The 22,840-nt window shown below is 41.3% G+C and overlaps 2 long non-coding RNA genes across 3 annotated transcripts; one reads left to right on the top strand and one right to left on the bottom strand.

Annotated features, from left to right (window-relative positions):
- Positions 1-1,377: 1,377 nt before the first annotated feature.
- On the bottom strand, positions 1,378-5,087 carry LOC112660890 (uncharacterized). Its single transcript, XR_003137292.3, has 2 exons — positions 2,351-5,087; positions 1,378-2,026 (listed from the first exon to the last, which is right to left on the bottom strand). It is a non-coding gene; the product is annotated as an uncharacterized LOC112660890 (long non-coding RNA).
- Positions 5,088-5,142: 55 nt separating this feature from the next.
- Positions 5,143-12,555, top strand: LOC112660829 (uncharacterized). Of its 2 annotated transcripts, XR_003137235.3 has the most exons (4): positions 5,143-5,272; positions 5,799-5,963; positions 7,927-8,395; positions 9,157-12,555. It is a non-coding gene; the product is annotated as an uncharacterized LOC112660829 (long non-coding RNA). The 2 variants fall into 2 exon arrangements; XR_007410000.1 differs by having other exon boundaries at positions 7,927-12,555.
- Positions 12,556-22,840: the final 10,285 nt, after the last annotated feature.

The raw sequence follows: 22,840 nt of genomic DNA, 5'->3' as shown, positions 1-22,840 counted from the left end.
GTTGTTTCTATCTTTTAAATAATATGAATAAGGTTTCTATAAATATTTGTCTGAACATTTGTTTTCAATTCTCTGGATATATACCTAAAATAGGAGTAGAATTGCTGAGTCTATGTTCAACTGTCTAAGAAACTTCCAACTGTTTAACAAACTTGCTATACCATTTTACATTCCTACCATCAATGCTGAGGACCCCAATATCTCCACATTCTGCCAACACTTCTTATCATCTTTTTAGTTCTAGCCATCCAAAGGGATATGAAGTGGTATTTTATTGAGGTTTAATTTGCATTTGCATTTGCACTTCCCTAATGACTAATGGTATTGAGTATGTTTTCATGTCATTATTGGTTTGTTTAGTATCTTATTTGAGATAATGTCTATTCAAATTGTTTATCCATTTCCTTAACTCTTTTTTAAAGTAAAATCTTCATTTTACTTTTTTGTTGGTATTCTTTTTTTAAAATTGAGATGTAATTGACATTTAACATTATATTAACTTCAAGTGTACAATGAAATGAGTTTGTGAATTGCATATATAATGAAATGGTCATTGCAATGAGTCTAGTAACATCCATTGCCACACATAGTAATAATTTAAATGAGAACTTTTAAAATTTATTTTATTTTATTTTATCAAGATTTTATTTATTTATTCCTGAGAAATACACACACACACACACACACACACACACACACACACAGAGAGAGATACAGAGACACAGGCAGAGGGAGAAGCAGGCTCCATATAGGGAGCCTGATGCGGGACTCGATCCCAGGACTCCAGGATCACACCCTGGGCCGAAGGCAGGCACTAAACCACTGAGCCACCCTGGGATCCCCTAAATGAGAACTTTTAAGATCTATTGTCTTAGCAACTCTCAAATATACAACACATTATTAACTATAGACATCATGCATTACACCCCCAGTATTTATACCTGTTTTATTCTGGATCATTTTTAAAAATGTAAATTCAGGTTTCCTGATTTTCCTCCCCCTGTTGTGTCAATAAATCCATCAAAAATTCTTCATATCTGATATTGTGCTTTCCATTTCTGGCATTTCTGCTTGATTTTTTAAAAAATTATGTCCATGTCTCTGCTTAAATTGAGTTCATGCATGGGTCCATCTCTTTTTACCAGATCCTGTAACACATAATTTACAGTTATTTTCAAGTCCTTGTCTAAGAGTTACAACATCTGAGTCATCTCTGAATCTGATTCTATTTATTGCTTTGTCTCTTGACAATAGGTTGTGTTTTCTTTGCTTTTCAATGTGTCTTGTAATTTGTTACCCAAATGGTGGGCATCACTGATAGAATGGTAGATACTTGGGTAAGGAGTATTTACATCTAGAAATAGAAACTCTACTTCATTTGTTGGTGTGTGTGTGTGTGTGTGTGTGTGTGTGTGTGTTGGGAAGGAGTCAATCTCCTTGAGCAAGGTTTGAATTCCCTTGCTGTTTATTATCCTCAGTGCATCATGGCTTCATATTCCTTCAGGATTGGATTGCCAGCTGGTTTTTCTCACTGCAGTTTCAGCTTCAGCCATCTTTGTACATCTAAGCAGACAGGGATCCTCTCTCCATACTTTCCTCTTCTCCATTGGTAAACTGATATTGTTGATTATTCGGTGATGAATTTATTAGGAAGGGATAGAGAGGTTCTCATGGTCCTAGTGGTCCAGCCTCAGTTTTAGGCAGGGCTTGTGTGCCCCAGATGTGAGCTTTCCTGGCCTTCCTATCTCTCTTCCCATCACAGGAAAACTTTGTCTTGTATCTATAAAAGGTCTTAGGCAGGAGAGAACTTCCTGCTTCTCTCCCACAATAGCAAGATGCCTGCTATATATTGGTGCAAGATAGTGGGGTCAATGAAGTTTTCCTGCTGCTCCTCTAGGGACAGATGATTGATGCTTCTGCCCTTCTTCCAGAGACAGTGAATCTTTGGCTCATTCCTGGGTCAAGAAGGAGAGTTTCTCTCTCTCCCCTAAAAGCAGACAGGTTTCATTCCTCTTCTTCAGCAGTCCTAGGGAAAGAAATATTTGCTGCTGCTTTCCATGGCTTAAAGTTTTTGATTCATGTGAGAAGAACATCTGGGGAAGCAGATGATGTTTTGTGCCTAGCCCCTAAAGGTAGCATTTACCTCCCACACACCTGTGTCAATGAGAGGAGCTCTTTCAGGTCCTCTGCCCTGCCACCTCCAATCTTTCTTGTGAGCACCAATTTTCATGGAAAATTCATGGGATAAGTGCAAACTGTGGGTCTGAGGCTCCCAGTTCTGAACTGATGGGCTAGCCATATGTGGCCTTTAGGAATTCATTCACTTTTTAGATGATTTCTTCATACTTACCTTTACCACAGCCTCTTTTTCCTCTTACATTCTTCCAATGGTGAAAGAGTTACTCTGTCCCATTGTCCTTGGAGAGACTTGTTACTCTTTGGAATTCAGCTTCCTCAGTTGCCCTGAAACCACAGGATTCTGTAGACTCTCCTGCTATTTCTCATTATTAGGATAGGAAGCAACATTTTCCTGGAGCTCTGCACAACATAGGTGAGAGAAGGACTCCTAGATTCATCTCCTTTTGCCTTCTCCTCTTTGCATCTCTTTGCCCTTTCTTCTCTAAGCCTTATGTAAGCAGAACATTCTGTGGTACCCATGCAAGGCCCTCCATTTCCTCTGCCAAGAATGTCTTGTGCTATCATTGTGTTTTGCTTTTATTTATGTTGTTGCTTTATTCCATTTTTTTTACAATACAGTTTAAGAGCAAATATTTTAAAAGGCTTATTACAGAAATGCAGAAACCCCGTGTTCCTTCTCGCTCCCTTGAGCCCCTTTCCCAGAAGGCAACATGTTAAATGTGTTGAACTTTTGGATGGTTATTTGTTGAGTTTTTAGTTTTAGATAATATCATTTTATAGTCCATTATGGAAAATGGGTATCTGTCTTTTTTTACCCTTTCCCCCACCACAATCCACTTATTTGACAACCCTCTACCAACTTCCAAAAATATTTGCTAATATTATATTTTGGTAAGATCAATATTTAATATGACGTTTTAAAAACTACTCAAAGCTGAGCCATGGAGTAAACGATTATTATTTTAACTTTCCTGAAAAATATTTTGCTTCCTCTAAAGATGCATCTTGTTTATTTGCTTGTTTGTATCACTAATCCAATACTGATCATTAATTCAACCCCCCACAGCGTCTCAATCTCTTCTCAATTCATTTAGATACAGCAGTTCAATCAGTTTCATCTTCTTTCTGATATGGTTCAGTGTGTTGTATGCCTCCTTGATCTTGCTTGAGTCTTGCTTCTCAATCAGTTAATCTATTGATTTCCCTGTTTTCTGTTGCAATTTTTTTCTTTTTGGTTTATTTCATTATTTTGTTGGAGAATATACTCAAATAACTTGCTCAAGCAATCAGAGTTTCTAATAAGGTTCTTGTCATAAAATTTATATGGCTTTGCACATCTAAGTCTGCCTTTACTCTACCTTGTTATCAGAATTATCATTTGATTGTATGTATGCTCTACATTGGCCATAATTCTCCTTTCAAAACATTTTGACATTTTCTGTAGTTTCTGGTGCCATTTTGACTTCTGCTTTATTGTTTGTTTTTGGTATTCTGAACTTTGTGACATTTTCCTGGGTACTTCCTAGACCCTTTCAAATGGAAGCATTTGATCCTAAGAAATTATTTTTTGATAGTTTCTCCCCCTGTCTCTCTTTTCTCTGAATTTCTGTTTGGATGTTAGACCTCCTAAATTGGTACTTCAAATTTCTTATCATTTCTTTCCTATAATTCATCTCTTTTTCTTTGTTTCATTTTCCGAAAGGATGCCTCAATTTTATTTCTCATTGCTTCTGCTTAATTTCTCATTTTTACTATCATGTTTTCAATTTCCAAGAGTTTTTAAAAAATATTCTGAATATTCCTTTTTGAAAAAGCACCTTATATTTGTTTTGTTTTGGGAAGTAATATCTTCTTTCTCTGGTGATATTAAGGAAATATTTTTGAATTTTCTTATATAGATTTTGCTTCCTTCAAGTTTTTTAATACTGTTTTGAAAGGCATTTTTGGATTCTTGCACACATTTAAGGGGCTTTTCTCAAATGTCTGGTGATGCTTAGTTGTCTGCTCTTATTTCAGAGTGAGATTTTAAGAAGACTACTGAAAGCTCTGAGTTTATTGATAGAGCTTGTAGGATTGTGGGATTCACTGTAGGGAATGTAAGTAGGGGTTGCATTGGAAAACTCTGTCGGTAGTGTTAATTCTTCTTTCAGAGCTGGCCAGATTCTCCAAATATCTTCCAATCTCCCACCTCCCAGCATGGTGGAAGCTGAGATGGCGAAGAAGACTAGTGTTTTGGCATCTGTAAATAAATGTTCATTTAATCCCCTTGCTTTCAGTATGGCACTCTCACCTGCTGCAGGCCTGTAATCACTAGAGTAGGAATACTTTTCAGAATAAGCCTCTAGTCCTTCCGTAGGATGGGAAGAGGCATCTATACATTTGTATGGAGGGAGTTGGGGAATAGATCTCAGGCCCTTCTTTATAAACAATTTAGCACCATTCTACTTGGTCTTGCTTCTTTATCAATCAACCTGTTGTATTCCCTGTGTTCCATTCCAGTCTTTTTCTTTTTTGGGCTATTTCATTCTTTGATGGAGAATAGACTCAAATGATATTTATGGTCCCCTCTCACCCCCGCACACACTCATCTTCCAGAGGTAACCAGTGCCACCAGTTTCTGAGCCTTTGCCCATTCTCTGATGTAAACTGGATTAAGTTTTGGCTTTCTCCAATACTGGTTTATAATTCAGCTTTCTTGGGATTTCTATTTAGTTATCACTTCCAATAGCTTGCTGGCCACCTGTCTTCTCCCATCATCTTATTTTCTTGAGAATGTTTGCCTTCATAATTTTTTCTTTTGCTATCATTGTAGATGGGAATGAAAGCAAAAGTATAGGTCCAAGCTGCCATCTTTATGCAGAAGGCTGCAGCCATGTTTTTTCACTGGATGACTTTCATTAGTTCTCCCCGTGAGCCTTCTCTGGTTCTTCTCCATTCTGTCTCTGCCATTCCAGGTCACACGCTTCCAGAATTTTCCTATGCTTCCATGACATCACAATGCTCTCTGCAGGTAGTGCCTTTATTCAACCACCTGGCAAATATTTATTGAGCACTTACTATGGACCCAGGAGGGGTGAATAAAGTACATAGCCATCATGGAGCTCACATTTTAGGGGGTGAAACAAATACACAGGTAAACCATGCATACTGTGCAAACATACAAAATGATAATTTCAAGTAATGATAAGAAGAAAATAAAAGAAGGTAGCAAATAGACTGGGGTGGGAATGTTAGGACCATCTTATAATGGATATAAGACATATTTTCTGGGGTAGCTATTTCATTACCAATTTGAGAGAGTACAAAGTAATCAGGGTCCTCAGTTAGAGCCAAGAGGCAAATGCATGCCTGAGAGAAGGGTTTGAAGATATGGAGGAAAGTTTTGATGGCAGACCCATGATTTCCCAAGGCCCAGTTTGGATTTGGGTTGGGGAGGAGAGCCAAAGACCAGCTCATGTGAGGGAGGTATGAGTAATACAGCAACAGACGTCAGGCGATGCTGGAGGTTTGAGCTTCTTGCAATGGCTGAGATGAGCAGCAGGAAGGGCCTGATGGGATAGTTGCACTGACATTTTTACTGGAAGATGAGGCAGACATCTGACTTACAGCCCAATGTATTTGGCCATTATAGGTTCTCTGACCACAGTTCTCTTTTGTAGGAGGAACAAACTCTTCAGAGCAGACACGTGTTCTGGGGTTACCAGAAAGAACCTCAGGTGGGGACTCTCCGGGAGCTGAGATGTCCCTGGTGCAAGCACATAGAGTGACACCAGCTTCCTTGAGGGGCTCTGATGGCTGTGTGCATTGGAGCACAGAGGAGAGGAGTGGGTACTCATCATGATGATTGGTGATAAGGTCTTTGCTAGGCAGAGGTTTGGGGTAGAGTATTATAAAAATTGCAGACACTGAGAAAGCAATCTGTGACCCTTGGTGTCTTTCTTTCCTCTGTGATTGTCTTTCTGGCCTGCCCAAATCAGTTACACTAGTTAGATGATCTCTTGCCCGACTTCCTTGAATGGAGACATAGAGAGCTGCCAGTGTCAGGAGCACCCAGGGCCAGCCTCTCTTTTGGATGTCACCCTGCTCTATGTCCCTTGTCACCCTTCCCCTCTGTTGCTGCTTGCTGACAGGACTATGTTGACAAGTTTTGGCAAAGCCGACAAAGATAGAATAGTTTCCTATCACTCTGCTGTTGAGGTAACACCTACTCAGGGTGATCTTTTGTCTCCTTTGCTGTGGCCCTTTTGATCTGTCAGTGTCCTCATTTCCCCTACAAATCCCAGGGTCACTGACCTTCTGTGTCATTCAGTGACTTCACATGTCACAAGAAGGGGGAACAGGGTCAGGCGTGCTATATTTTCTCTTACATTGAGGTTGCCCTTCTACCACCAGAGCAGTTTGTGGAAGGATAGGCTTTTCCCCAAACTCCCAACTAGGGAAAAAAGGAAGAAAACACTACCATTTAAATAAAAAGGCTCAAAAAGCTCCATAAATACAACACCAAGAGTGAACCCCAATGTAGGTTCATTGATGGTACTACATGTGTCACTCCGGTGGGGGCATATTCCCAATGGGAGATGCTGTGCCTGTGTGGAGACAGGGAGCACACAGGAACTCTCTGTACCTTCCTTTCCATCTTTTGGTGAACCTAAACTGCTCTAAAAAGATAAAGTATTTTGAAAAATTAAAGCACTGTAAATTCCCAATGCAGGATTTTTAAAAATGGTTTAAATTATAAGACTAAGTAAGGTTATCTGACTCTGTGCCTAGAAAACGAGACTGGCTTATGAGAGCCTTGCTATTATTACCTCACTTGCAAGCCAATTAGCCAGGGCAGGTCATGGATGTACCTTGCTGCCCAGAATGCATGGGGACTGTTGATTTAGTGAAGGCTGAGGCCCACTGGCTCTGGTTCCTCCCAGGTTTTCCCCAGACACCAGATAGACCCTGAGTGGGATTCCAGTTCTTGTCATCTCTGCCGTTGCTCCCAAGGCATAGAGGACACTGGCATGCCCAGGGGTCCAGGCAGGAGCAAGACAGTAGGTTCTGATTCCTTCCTTCTCTCTCCATTCCCATTGGGGGTTCCTTTTGAGAACCAGGAAGCTGAGGTTCCTCTACAATATGTCGTCCCTTGACCTGTCTCCCCCTTACTTTGTGAGACCAGGGGGATTCCTGATTATAATTTGTGTCGGCAAAGCCTGTTCAGAGATGGGTCTGAGCCAAGACCCTGTCACCAAAATTTGGCTAAATCTCCAGAAGTCTGGGCATCTGTTTTCCTCTCTGTACAGCTGGGGGAACTTCCAGGGCCTTATAGCTCCATATATTATGTAATTCTACTGGCTTTTTGGCTGCCAATGGGTAATGCACACTTCTGCTTTGCCCTTTGCTGGCAGGAGCTGAGATTTTTATTGGTTTAGTTTGGTCTGAAGAGAAAGGAAGCCCAGGAACTCAGATTCTCCTCATTAATATTTCATGTTCCATGAGCAGCTATTCCTCCTCCCACCAGGAGAGGCTGAGCAGTGGACCCTCAGATGCTTTTTAGGATCAGATATAAGCAGATCTCCTTCACCTGCTGGTCACTGAGTCCCATTGGGGATGTCTGTGGGGGGCAGGCAATGCAGTCCCTTCTGTCTTCTCAGAGATAGTGTGGCTGAGAGGATCTGGAGAGGGAGACAGAGGGACAGGGGAGAGGCAGTGTGGGCTGAGCAAGTGGAGAGAGAGGAAGAGTGGTGGTGGTGGTGGGTGGTAAAGATGTTTGAATAATTGAATTACAATTGCCTTCCCCAGGATGAAGCCACTCCTGCCCTCCCAGGGCCCAGAGGATGGTGGTCATTTCTCAGCAGAGAGTCACTGGAGCCCAGCGTGGCTTCCTCCAAGAAATAAATGGCACCATTGCAACTTGAACTCCTATTGGTTCCCTTCTCTGAAGCAGAGCTGGCTTCTGTCATAAGGGCATGTTCTGACCTTTGCAAACTGTCACTGAAGATAGTAATGTGTGTCACCCTTTGCTACCAGAGGACTATTTCTCTCTTATCAGGGAAATCCTGTGAGTCATGTACCGAGGGCTATGGAGACCTGATTGGCGTGGGGCGCACTTGCACTGGTGACCACAGCACCCTCTTCACACTTTCTTAAAAGCATATATCACGATGTTGTGAACCACTCCTGCTGAATTCCTCCTCTTTGGCTTCTGAAAGCTCTAAAGAGAGGAAGTCTGCCTTCTTCATCTGGTTCCCAGGATTTACTCCAGAGCCAGGTGCACAGGAGATTCCCATTGAATTGTTGTCCAGTGGGTGGGAAATAAATATGACCTTGGCTTTTATCTTCCCTGGGAGTCCTGAGCTCCAGCATTTAGACCAAATGGTTAGAGTGGGAGAAAGCTGATTCTAGAAACTGTGGCATCTGAGTGCAAGAAAAGCCATTCCGTGTATTAGATGCTCTGACTTCATTTCCAGGCATCAAAAAGATGCAGCTGGGAAAATTCACATTGAATTTCAAAATGATCTCCTTAGAGATGGTCTAGTACAATCCCCTCATTTTCTCAAAGTAGAAGGTTTGGAGAAATTAAACTTATCAAGTTCCCCATTGGTAAGCGCCCCTTGCTAACTGCCCATTAGGATTCCTGCTTTGTAATCCTGTACTCTTTTGACCATTTTACCCCGTCTCCCTATTTATTCATTTCTTCTAAGAATAGAAAATCATGTGGAATTTAAAGAACAGAAATTGGAAAACTAGTGTAGTAAACAGGTAGTAAGGGGAATGTTCAGGTGGCTCGCTTCAGAATGCAGATACTCATCTTTGTCTCGTTCATTGGCTATCCACGAGAGACTTGGAGATGTCTTTGTCTGGACAGGACGGAGACATGGGTCCTCCTTCCTTTCTCTTATGCTTATGGTTTCCTGGTGAGTTTTTGTTTGTTTGCTTTGTTAGGTTTGTTATGTCTATTTTGACACATGGAAAGTAAACGGATCCTCTCTTTTATCTGCATCCGTACCTTGGCTGTGCCTCGGTTTCCAGGTAAACACTGGCTCTGGAGCCCCACCCTTGGTGGCTTTCCTTCTTCCTCTGCCTGCTGGTGAGGACATCAAGGAGGAACATCAAGAAGGAGAAGGACAGAGAGGAGAAAGACAAGAAAACCACCCAACATCCACATCACCAGGCTGCCACTGCCACGGGGGTGACCATGGCAGAGCCCTCTGGAGGTGCGCAGCAATAGCCGCATACTATGGGCAGTCCTGATGTCAATAATCCTGGAAAAAGGGACATTCTTTCCCAGTAAAGGTCAGTGGGCTACCTTCCACAGGTACTCCCCAACTTGCCCTCCCTTTCCTCCTCTGTGAAGGACTGGGGAAAACTTTATCACTCAGATTAGGGTAAAAGCTGATACTTACTGAATCCTTTCCTTTATTAACCTTCTAATCCCCACGACATTCCCCCTTCACAAACAAGGAAACTGGGGCAAAGTCCACCCAGCCGACAAATCTAATGTGGCTTTTTCCATCACTGCCCTTTGCTAGGGCGCAGGCCTGGCCCCACACACTGAGGGGGTTGGTTCTCATGCTACTGTCTGGTGGGTCCCACACCCCCATCCTCTCCCTGGACAGCTAGAACCAGCCTGCTCACTGTGCCCCTCATGCTTGCCTCTCAAAGCCTTGCTCTTTCCACCAGCCACATGGTTTCAACCACCTGGGGATATGGACAGGAGGTTGAAGCCATGTCCTTTAGGAAAGGACTCAGGCTCCTTCACTCTAGAGAGCCACTGTGCTACGTGGCCTCTTGACAGTGATGCTATCATCTAGGAAAACCCTAGGCCCACATTAATCACAGGATTCCCTGCAGACATTCCCTGACCAGAGCCAGTGTTGGGGCTGGACCAACCCCGTGGTTCTTATTTTGGTTGCAGGATGCACTTCAGCAAATCTATCAGGAAACTTTGAGGAACAGGATTTATTTCTTATGAGTCTTGCAGGGAACATGACACACTGAGGGCCACACACACAGCATGGTGACAGGTAAAGAGAAGAGGCACCTGGAGTTCTGCCTTTATTGAGGACAGAGGGTAGTGTGTCTAGGGTTTCTTGAATTCACTCCTTCCTGGCTCATTTAAGGCATGAAAATGGAAACTGAGGTACAGGGAGAAGCAGGGTCACTCAAACTGTCATTATGTAGCTTATCCAGGACTTTCTGAAAGAGAGAACTTCATAGTTTGGGGTGGCATAAGATTCCTTATATGGCTGTTTTACCAATAAATGTGTCTTATAGCTGGTAATGTGTTTGTTGGAGATGGATGTATTTGCAGCCGATGTCTTAGCAATCAAAGGCTGAATGTCAGGCACATATGTTACAATCGAAAAGCTTAATGTCACACTATAGGTATTTTCATCAAATATTTTTGATCAAATATAAAAATATTCAAAGTTGGGGATCCCTGGGTGGCGCAGCGGTTTAGCGCCTGCCTTTGGCCCAGGGCGCGATCCCGGGATCGAATCCCACGTCGGGCTCCCGGTGCATGGAGCCTGCTTCTCCCTCTGCCTGTGTCTCTGCCTCTCTCTCTCTCTGTGACTATCATAAATAAATAAAAATTAAAAAAAAAATTTAAAAAATATTCAAAGTTGTGGTCCCATAAGAGTCCCAATACACAGGTAACATATAAGGTTGTTTTCTGCTGGCTCTGGTGGGGGAAGCAGGGGCTGGGTGGTCTCCTGCCCACCCTTCCCTGGTGCTCTCTCTCCCAGGGACAGACTGAGCACCAGCGGGGAGCCTCCCATTTGCCTCCAAGGCAGAGCTGCAAAGAGGAGCCTCCCACCCACCACAAACCCCGCTTGTTGGAGGAAGAAATTTGTTTTTTAGCCAAACTGGATAATCGGCCTTAGTTTCTACTTTTTAATCTCTTGGTAGTTTCTAAATGTTCCTTTGTCTTTTGCAGCCCTGAAACGACACTCCATTCTTTTACTTTTAATTTAATTTAATTTATTTTTTATTTTTTTAATTGAAGTTCAGTTTGCCAACATATAGCATAACACCCAGTGCTCATCACCTCAAGTGCCCCCCTCAGTGCCCGTCACCCAGTCACCCCACCCCCAACCCACCTCCCTTTCCACCACCCCTTGTTCGTTTCCCAGAGTTAGGAGTCTCTCATGTTCCGTCTCCCTCTCTGATATTCCCCACTCATTTTCTCTCCTTTCCCCTTTATTCCCTTTCACTATTTTTTATATTCCCCAAATGACACTCCATTCTTTAAGGAATATCAAATTGAACTGGCACACAATAGAATATTTCTTACCATTTTGGTATGCATAACTCTTAGGTGTAATTTTACGGGTATGCTTTCTGACCAGATCTCAGTAATGGTTGGAAGTGAAAAGCACAAAAGAGAGTCGGTGCCATTGAGATGCTAAATATGCATAAAAACATTTTTAATGTCTAATGATTTTTTTTTTTTTGGCTTTTGGGAAGTCTGGCTTGTTGTTTTCTAATTACAACATAACTGAAGAATAGGTCTGAAATTATACAAGCATGCCTCAAATAGTGCTGTATTTATTTTATCTTTGTTTTAAATGCTATTAATATGACTTATCATAGAGATTCTAATTTATGTTACGATTGAGTTTCCAGCAACTGAATACAACCTCCAGTCTTCTTTTTAGTTCAAATCTTTATTTCACGTCTTCTTTAATATAAATACCAGTGCAAGAAATGAAAAGAATAGATAATGCACAGTATATCACATGCAGGATGCTGGTTAGTTGGGCTCTGAAGAGCAAGTAGCATGTTGTCCTGTATAGTTCTGTCTCAACTCTACTTTAATTTTTTTTAAGATTTATTTATTTGAGAGAAGAAGAGAGAGAGACAGTATGAACAGTGGTGGAAGGGATAGAGGGAGAGGGAAAGAGAGAATCTCAAGCCAACTCCTCGCAGACTGGGAAGCCCAGCTCAGGGACTGATCACAGGACACTGAGATCAGGACCTGAGCTGAAGTTAGGAGTGAGCTGCTCTACCGACTGAGCCACCCAGTCACCACCCCCGCCCCAGTTCTATTTTTCAAAATGCCTTTTTATTTAAGAATAAAAAGGTATTGGGATGCCTGGGTGGCTCAGTGGTTGACTGCCTCCCTTTGGCCCAGGGAATGATCCTGGAGTCATGGGATCGAGTTCTGCATCGGGCTCCCTGCTTGGAGCCTGCTTCTCCCTCTGCCTATGTCTCTGCCTCTCTCATGAATAAATAAATAAAATCTTTTTTATAAAAAGAAAAAAAATGGGCAGCCCGGGTGGCTTAGCGGTTTAGCGTCGCCTTCAGCCCAGGGTATGATCCTGGAGACCCAAGATCGAGTCCCACCTCAGGCTCCCTGCATGGAGCCTGCTTCTCCCTCTGCCTGTGTCTCTGCCTCTCTCCCTCTCTCTCTCTCTCTCTCTCTCCCCCCCCCGTCTCTCATGAATAAATAAATAAAATCTTTTTTTAAAAAAGAAAAAAAGGTATTCAGTATCTGTTGAGTGATAAATAAATGAATGAGTTGATGAATTCAGTGATGTATTAGTCATGTCACTTAATTATGAATCATATTTTTAAGCATCTGTCCATCCTGCCTCACTAGGATGAGGCCAGACTTTTGTTTGATTTGTTCATGGAGGTATCCCAAGCACAGAGCACAGTGTCTGGCACACAGAAGGCACTCAGTAAATATTTCTTGAATAATAAGTGCACCCAAGACTATAGCCACAGGTTACACTCCCTCATCTCAGCCAGATGGTTCTTAAATGCTTATCTTTGGTCACAAAGGGAATTGGGAGAAATATTTCAGATGTGTTACAGGATTGGAGCAGGTTGCTCTGCTGTTCCTGGTCCTGTCACTAACTTCGTCTGGCCACAGGAGCCCCTGCTCAAAATGCGTGGAAGGCAGTTGCAGACATCAATCTGTGTTTATTATTTTTAGGAACTCTTGTTTCCTATACCATTTCTCACCTGTGATTTTTTTCACTTTTTGATTCCTCAAAATAATCGCTTCTGGTGACCACAGGGACTCCAATGGATACTTGTACACTCATGTTCATAACAGTTTTGTTCATAGTAACCAAAAGGTGGAATCAACCCAGGGGTCTAAAGATGAATGAATGGATAAATGACGGTGTCCAGTGTGTACACAACCAAACAATGGAATACTATCAGCCTTAAAAAGGAAAGGGGGCTCAGTTAGTTAAGTGTATGCCAAAGGTCCTGGGATCAAGCCCCATGTCAGGCTGCCTGCTTAGCAGGGAGTCTGCTTCTCCCTCTACCAGTCCCCCTTGCTCGTGCTCTCTATCTCTCTTTCAAATAAATGAATAAAATCCTTGAAAACGGAAGGGAATTCTGACAATGCTACAATATGGATGAACCCTGAAAACATAATGCTGAGTGAAATAAGCCAGTCACAAAAGCATAAATATTATACGAATCTACTTTTAAGAGGTGCCCTGAGTAGTCCAATTCATATGGAAGAAAGCAGAATGGTGGTTACCAGGGGTTGGGGAAGAGGGAATGGGGAGTGAGTGTTTAATGGATACGTTCCCTAAACTGACATATTTGGAAAGATAAAGTGGTTCTGAAGATAGTTATCAGTGATGGTTGCACAATGATGAGAATATACTCTGTGCTACAGAACTGTATGCTTGCAAATTGTTAAAATGGCAATTTCTAGGTTACGTGTATTTTACCACAATAGAAAAGAACTCACACTCATTTCTGTTTGACTCAGTGGTTCAGCTCACAACCTTTACCTTAGCCTTGGTTTGAGGTCCCATTTTGGATAAATCTCCAGTCATGAACCATGGCCTGCCTACAGTACTCAGCCTGCACTCTCTATCTCAGATTTGAGTGGCATATTCTGAGGGAGGCCTGAGATGTTGGATAAAGAGACCATTAGCCCTAACTGTGTCTTCCTGGAGAGGATGTACTGGGAGTTTGGTCCATGATCCCAGATGAGCCCAGTTTCCCAGCCATTTCCACCAAAGCTCTAGACATGTGATGGAAGCCATCCTGGACTCTACAGATCAGGCCACCTGCCAAGTGTGATCCACTGAGAGACCATGTGGAACAGGAGAATTGCCTGATGAGCCCTTTCTGAATTCCTGACCCTTATGACTGTGAGCTATTACGGTAAAATGGTAGTTGTATTAAGCCACAAGGTTTGGGCAGTTATAGCACAGTAGATAACAGCTTTGCCACTTGGAGTGATTTTACTTTTGGAGATTATCTGCTGTTGGTTAAGCTAATGAGGGTCAATTAACTAGGGGGATTGTCCTGCAAAACTGCTCCGAGTCTTTAAAAATCTCTTTGTGGCCACATTTCCTCCAGCCAAGCCAAGTGAGCACCACTGCAGTTTCTGGGAGGATTCAGAACACCCCACTGTTTCTGCTGCTACTATCCATGCATTTGAGGTGATCACAGCCTATCGATGCTGGACTGCACCTTTGCTAGTGGAGAGACTTGAGCAATAAAATTAATGAAACCGAAAAACTAAAATAAGTGGAATAAAATCCATATTGTATCTTAAAAAAATTGAGCCCTGAACTGTTCTTTTGTTGTTTTGTTTTTGTTTTTAATCAGAGTAATGCATTCATATGCTTCAAAGAAATTCAAATGGTATGAGAAGGCATACAAGAAAAAGCATTTCCATCACTACTGCAGTGCCATGTTGAATAAGAGTGGTGAAGGTAGGCACCATATTCTCGTTCCGGATCTCAGAGGAGAAGCTTTCAACCTTCCCCCTCCCCAATTTAATATGATGTTAGTGGTGGCTTTGTCATATATGCCTTTATCATACTGAGATGTGCTCCTTTTAGGCCCGATGTGTTGAGAGTTTTTATTGTGAAAGGATATTGAATTTTGTCAAATGCCTTTTCTGCATCTTTTGTGCTGACTTTATGATTTTTGTCTTTCTATTTTTTAAATGCTTTATTTTAAAAAAATTTTATTTATTCATGAAAGACACAGAGAGAGAGGCAGAGACATAAAGAAGCAGGCTCCATGCAGGGAGCCTGATGTGGGACTCAATCCCTGGACTCCAGGATCACACCCTGAACCAAAGGCAGACACTCAACTGCTGAGCCACCCAGGCGTCCCTTTCATTCTACTAATCAGTGTATCACCCTTGTTGATTTCCATATGTTCAATCATCATTGCATCCCCGGGAGAAATCCCACTTGATCATAGCAAATGATCCTTTTAATGTGCTATTGAATTCAGTTTGCTAGTATTTTGTCAAGAATATTCTCATTTATGCTCCTTAGGGATATTGGTCCATAGTTTTCTTTCTTGAGTTGTCCTTATCTAACTTTGGCATCAAGGTAATGCTGGCCTTCTAAGAGGAGTTTAGGATTGTTCCTTCCTTTTCAAATTTTGGGAAGAGTTTGAAAGGAATTGGTGTTAATTCTTTTCTTTCTTTCTTTCTTTTTTTTTTTAGTTTTTAAAAAAGATTAATTTGTTTATTCTTGAGAGACACACAGAGAGAGTCAGAGACATAGGCAGAGGGAGAAGCAGGCTCCTCGCAGGGAGCCCGATGTGGGACTCAATACCAGAACCCTGAGATCACTACATGAGCCAAAGGCAGACGCTCAACCACTTTGCCACCCAGGTGTCCCAATGTTAGTTCTTTAAATATTTGGTAGAATTCATCTGTGAAGGCATCTGATCTTCGAAATTTCCTTGTTATGAGGTTTTTCATTACTGACTCAATCTACTTGTTATTGGTCTGTTCAGATTTTGTATTTCTTCATGACTCAGTCTTGGTAGATTCTATGTTTCTAGATATGTATCCATTGTTTCTAGATCACCCAATTTGTTGGCATATAATTTTTTCGTAAGTCTCTTATAATACTGAGTACTTTTGTGGTATCAGTTGCAATGTCTCCCCTTTCTTTTTTTTTCAATGTCTCCCCTTTCATTTCTAACTTGGGTCCCCTCTTTTTTCTTAGTAAGTCTAGCTAAAGTTTTGTTATTTTGTTTGTTTTTAAAAAACCATCATTTAGTTTTGTTGATCTTGTCAAATGTTTTTCTATTCTCTATTTCATGAAGTTCTACTCTAACCCCCTCCCTTCGGCTAACTTTACATTTAGTTCTTGCTCTTCTAGTTCCTTGAGTTAGGTGGTTTTTTTTTCTTAATATAAACATTTATTGCTATATAATGCCTCCTTAGCATTGCCTTTTCTGCATCTCATGTTTTGATATGCTATGTTTCCATTTTTGTTTCAAGATCTTTTTTTAATAATAAATTTATTTTTTATTGGTGTTCAATTTACCAACATACAGAATAACACCCAGTGCTCATCCCGTCAAGTGCCCCCCTCAGTGCCCGTCACCCATTCACCCCCAACCCCCACCCTCCTCCCCTTCCACCACCCCTAGTTCGTTTCCCAGAGTTAGGAGTCTTTATGTTCTGTCTCCCTTTCTGATATTTCCCACACATTTCTTCTCCCTTCCCTTATATTCCCTTTCACTATTATGTACGTTCCCCAAAAGAATGAGAACACATAATGTTTGTCCTCCGATTGACTCATTTCACTCAGCATAATACCCTCCAGTTCCATCCATGTTGAAGCAAATGGTGAGTATTTGTCGTTTCTAATAGCTGAGTAATATTCCATTGTATACATAAACCACATCTTTATCCATTCATCAAGGTCTTTTTTTATTTCATCTTTGACCCATTAGTTGTTTAGAAGTGTGTTGTTTAATCTCCACATATGTGTGAACTTTCCAGTTTTCCTCCTATTAGTGATTCCTAGTGTCATGCCACTGTGGTCAGAAAAGATACTTCATATGATTTCAATATTTTTAAGTTTGCTGACTTTTTGGGTAACCTAATATATGAATGTGTGTATGAATGGAATCTATGAATGAATATAACCTAACTTTCTCCTATCCTGGAGAATGTTTCATCATGTGCACACTTAGGATGAATGTGTATTCTGTTATTGTTGTTTTCTTTTTTTACATTTGTTTTCATTTAAGTTCCATTTGCCAACATATAGTATAACACCCAGTTCTCATCCCATCAAGTGCCCTCCTCATTGCCCCTCACCCAGTTACCCCATCCCCCCACCTACCTCCCCTTCCACAACCCTTTGTTCCTTTCCCAGAGCTAGGAGTCTCTCGTGGTTTGTCTCCCTCTCTAATTTTTCCCACTCAGTTCCCCTCCTTTCTCTTATAATCCCTTTCACTATTTCTTATATTCCCCAAATGAGTGAAACCATATGATGATTGTCCTTCTCCAATTGACTTACTTCACTCAGCATAATACCCTCCAGTTCCATCCATGTTGAAGCAAATGGTGGGTATTCATCCTTTCTGATGGCTGAGTTATATTCCATTGTAGACCACATCTTCATCTGTCGAAGGACATTGAGGCTCCTTCCACACTTTGGCTATTGTGACATGGATGCTATAAACATGGGGTGTAAGTGTCCAGCATTTCACTACATCTGTATCTTTGGAGTAAATCCCCAGTAGTGCAATTGCTGGGTCATAGGGCAGTTCTATTATTATTATTTTTTTAATTTATGATAGTCACACACACAGAGAGAGAGAGAGAGAGAGAGAGAGGCAGAGACTCAGGCAGAGGGAGAAGCAGGCTCCATGCACGAGGAGCCCGACGTGGGATTCGATCCTGGGTCTCCAGGATCACGCCCTGGGCCAAAGGCAGGTGCCAAACCGCTGCGCCACCCAGGGATCCCAGGCAGTTCTACTTTTAACTTTCTGAGGAACCTCCACACAGTTTTCCAGAGTGGCTGCACCAGTTCACATTCTCACCAACAGTGCAAGAGGGTTCCCCTTTCTCCACATCCTCTCCAACATTTGTTCTTTCCTGTCTTGTTAATTTTCACCCTTCTCACTGGTGTGAGCTTGTACCTTACTGTGGTTTTCATTTGTATTTCCCTGATGGCCAGTGATGCAGAGCATTTCCTCATGTGCTTTTTGGCCATGTGTATGTCTTCTTTGGTGAAATTTCTGTTCATGTTTTTTGCCCATTTCATGATTGGATTGTTTCTTGGGTGTTGAGTTTAATAAGTTCTTTATAGATCTTGGATACTAGCCCTTTATCTGATAGGTCATTTGCAAATATCTTCTCCCATTCTGTAGGTTGTCTTTTAGTTTTGTTGACTGTTTCTTTTGCTGTGCAGAAGCTTTTTATCCTGATTAGGTCCCAATAGTTCATCTTTGCTTTTGTTTCCTTTGGTTTCATAGGTGTATCTTGCAAGAAGTTACTGTGGCCAAGTTCAAAAAGGGTGTTGCCTGTGTTCTCCTCTAGGATTCTGATGGATTCTTGTCCCACATTTAGATCGTTCAACTATTTTGACTTTATCTTTGTGTCTGGTGCAAGAGAATGGTCTAGTTTCATTCTTCTGCATGTGGCTGTCCAATTTTCCCAGCACCATTTATTGAAGAGAGTGTTCTTTTTCCAGTGGATAGTCTTTCCTGGTATGTCTAATATTAGTTGACCATAAAGTTGAGGGCCCATTTCTGGGTTCTCTATTCTGTTCCATTGATCTATGTGTCTATTTTTTGTGCCAGTACCACACTGTCTTGATGACCACAGCTTTGTACTACAACTTGAAATCCGGCATTGTGATGTCCCCGGCTCTGGTTTTCTTTTTCAATATTCCCCTGGCTATTTGGGGTCTTTTCTGATTCCACACAAATCTTAAGATTATTTGTTCCAACTCTCTGAAGAAAGTCCATGGTATTTTGATAGGGATTGCACTGAACATGTAAATTGCCCTTGGCAGCATAGACATTTTCACAATATTAATTCTTCCAATCCATGAGCATGGAGTATTTTTCCATCTCTGTGTATTCTTCAATATCTTTCAGAAGTGTTCTGTAGTTTTTTAGAGTATAGATCCTTTACCTCTTTGGTTGGGTTTATTCCTAGGTATCTTATGCTTTTCGGTACAATTGTAAATGGAATGGATTCCTTAATTTCTCTTTCTTCAGTCTCATTGTTAGTGTATAGAAATACCACCAATTTCTGTGCATTGATTATGTATCCTGCCACACTGCCGAATTTCTGTATGAGTTCTAGCAACCTTGGGGTGGAGTCTTTTGGGTTTTCTATATACAGTATAATGTCATCTGCAAAGAGGGAGAGTTTGACTTCTTTGACAATTTGAATGCCTTTTGTTTTGTTTTGCATATTCTTTTTTTTAATAAATTAATTTTTTATTGGTGTTCAATTTACCAACATACAGAATAACACCCAGTGCTCATCCCGTCAAGTGCCCCCCTCAGTGCCCGTCACCCATTCACCCCCATCCCTCGCCATCCTCCCCTTCCACCACACCTAGTTCATTTCCCAGAGTTAGGAGTCTTTATGTTCTGTCTCCCTTTCTGATATTTCCCACACATTTCTTCTCCCTTCCCTTATATTCCCTTTCACTATTATTTATATTCCCCAAATCAATGAGAACATACACTGTTTGTCCTTCTCCGAAAGACTTACTTCACTCAGCATAATACCCTCCAGTTCCATCCACGTTGAAGCAAATGGTGGGTATTTGTCGTTTCTAATGGCTGAGGAATATTCCATTGTATACATAGACCACATCTTCTTTATCCATTCATCTTTTGATGGACACTGAGGCTCCTTCCACAGTTTGGCTATTGTGGCCATTGCTGCTATAAACATTGGGGTGCAGGTGTCCCGGCGTTTCATTGCATCTGAATCTTTGGGGTAAATCCCCAACAGTGCAATTGCCAGGTCATATGGCAGATCTATTTTTAACTCTTTGAGGAACCTCCACACAATTTTCCAGAGTGGCTGCACCAGTTCACATTCTCACCAACAGTGTAAGAGGGTTCTCTTTTCTCCGCATCCTCTCCAACATTTGTGGTTTCCTGCCTTGTTAAGTTTCCCCATTCTCACTGGTGTGAGGTGGTATCTCATTGTGGTTTGGATTTGTATTTCCCTGATGGCAAGTGATGCCGAGCATTTTCTCATGTGCATGTTGGCCTTGTCTATGTCTTCCTCTGTGAGATTTCTGTTCATGTCTTTTGCCCATTTCATGACTGGATTGTTTGTTTCTTTGGTGTTGAGTTTAAGAAGTTCTTTATAGATCTTGGAAACTAGCCCTTTATCTGATAAGTCATTTGCAAATATCTTCTCCCATTCTGTAGGTTGTCTTTGAGTTTTGTTGACTGTATCCTTTGCTGTGCAAAAGCTTCTTATCTTGATGAAGTCCCAATCATTCAGTTTTGCTTTTGTTTCTTTTGCCTTCGTGGATGTATCTTGCAAGAAGTTACTGTGGCTGAGTTCAGAAAGGGTGTTGCCTGTGTTCTCCTCTAGGATTTTGATGGAATCTTGTCTCACATTTAGATCTTTCATCCATTTTGAGTTTATCTTTGTGTCTGGTGAAAGAGAGTGGTCTAGTTTCATTCTTCTGCATGTGGATGTCCAATTTTCCCAGCACCATTTATTGAAGGGACTGTCTTTCTTCCAATGGATAGTCTTTCCTCCTTTATCGAATATTAGTTGACCATAAAGTTCAGGGTCCACTTCTGGGTTCTCTATTCTGTTCCACTGATCTATGTGTCTGTTTTTGTGCCAGTACCACACTGTCTTGATGACCACAGCTTTGTAGTACAACCTGAAATCTGGCATTGTGATGCCCCCAGCTATGGTTTTCTTTTTTAAAATTTCCCTGGCTATTCGGGGTCTTTTCTGATTCCACACAAATCTTGAAATAATTTCTTCTAACTCTCTGAAGAAAGTCCATGGTATTTTGATAGGGATTGCATTAAACGTGTAAATTGCCCTGGGTAACAGTGACATTTTCACAATATTAATTCTGCCAATCCATGAGCATGGAATATTTTTCCATCTCTTTGTGTCTTCCTCAATTTCTTTCAGAAGTGTTCTATAGTTTTTAGGGTATAGATCCTTTACCTCTTTGGTCAGGTTTATTCCTAGGTATCTTATGCTTTTGGGTGCAATTATAAATGGGATTGACTCCTTAATTTCTCTTTTTTCAGTCTCATTGTTAGTGTATAGAAATGCCACTGATTTCTGGGCATTGATTTTGTATCCTGCCATGCTACCAAATTGTTGTATGAGTTCTAGCAATCTTGGGGTGGAGGCTTTTGGGTTTTCTATGTAGAGTATCATGTCATCGTCGAAGAGGGAGAGTTTGACTTCTTCTTTGCCAATTTGAATGCCTTTAATGTTTTTTTGTTGTCTGATTGCTCAGGCTAGGACTTCCAGTACTATGTTGAATAACAGTGGTGAGAGTGGACATCCCTGTCATGTTCCTGATCTTAGGGGAAAGGTTCTCAGTTTTTCCCCATTGAGGATGATATTCGCTGTGGGCTTCTCATCAATGGCCTTTAGATATTGAAGAATGTTCCCTCTATCCCTACACTTTGAAGAGTTTTAACTAGGAATGCGTGCTGTATTTTGTCAAATGCTTTCTCTGCATCTAATGAGAGGATCATATGGTTCTTGCTTTTTCTCTTGCTGATATGATGAATCACATTGATTGTTTTACGGGTGTTGAACCAGCCTTGTGTCCCGGGTATAAATCCTACTTGGTCATGGTGAATAATTTTCTTAATGTATTGTTGGATCCTATTGGCTAGTATCGTGTTGAGAATTTTTGCATCCATGTTCATCAGGGATATTGGTCTGTAATTCTCCTTTTTGGTGGGGTCTTTGGTTTTGGAATTAAGGTGATGCTGGCCTCATAGAATGAATTTGGAAGTACTCCATCTCTTTCTATCTTTCCAAACAGCTTTAGTAGAATAGGTATGGTTTCTTCTTTAAACGTTTGATAGAATTCCCCTAGGAAGCCATCTGGCCCTGGACTCTTGTGTCTTGGGAGGTTTTTGATGACTGCTTCAATTTCCTCCCTGGTTATTGGCCTGTTCAGGTTTTCTATTTCTTCCTGTTCCAGTTTTGGTAGTTTGTGGCTTTCCAGGAATGCGTCCATTTCTTCTAGATTGCCTAATTTATTGGCGTATAGCTGCCCATAATATGTTTTTAAGATCGTTTGTATTTCCTTGGTGTTGGTAGTGATCTCTCCTTTCTCATTCATGATTTTATTAATTTGAGTCTTCTCTCTCTCCTTTTTAATAAGGTTGGCTAATGGTTTATCTATCTTATTAATTCTTTCAAAGAACCAACTCCTGGTTCTGTTGATCTGTTCCACAGTTCTTCTGGTCTCGATTTCGTTGAGTTCTGCTCGAATTTTAATTAACACTCTTCTTCTGCTGGTTGTAGGATCTATCTGCTGTTTTTTCTCTAGCTCCTTTAGGTGTAAGGTTAGCTTTTGTATTTGAGTTCTTTCCAGTTTTTGAATGGATGCTTGTATTGCAATGTATTTCACCCTTAGGACTGCTTTTGCTGCGTCCCAAAGATTTTGAACGGTTGTATCCTCATTCTCATTAGTTTCCATGAATCTTTTTAATTCTTCCTTAATTTCCTGGTTGACCCTTTCATCTTTTAGCAGGATGGTCTTTAACCTCCACGTGTTTGAGGTCCTTCCAAACTTCTTGTTGTGATTTAGTTCTAATTTCAAGGCATTATGGTCTGAGAATATGCAGGGGACGATCCCAATCTTTTGGTATCAGTTCAGACCCGATTTGTGACCCAGTATGTGGTCTATTCTGGAGAAAGTTCCATGTGCACTTGAGAAGAATGTGTATTCAGTTGAGTTTGGATGTAAAGTTCTGTAGATAT

Source organism: Canis lupus, chromosome 4 (genome assembly GCF_003254725.2).
Source record: "Canis lupus dingo isolate Sandy chromosome 4, ASM325472v2, whole genome shotgun sequence".
Classification (NCBI taxonomy): Eukaryota; Metazoa; Chordata; class Mammalia; order Carnivora; family Canidae; genus Canis; species Canis lupus.
This window is presented reverse-complemented; position numbering and strand designations above follow the sequence as displayed.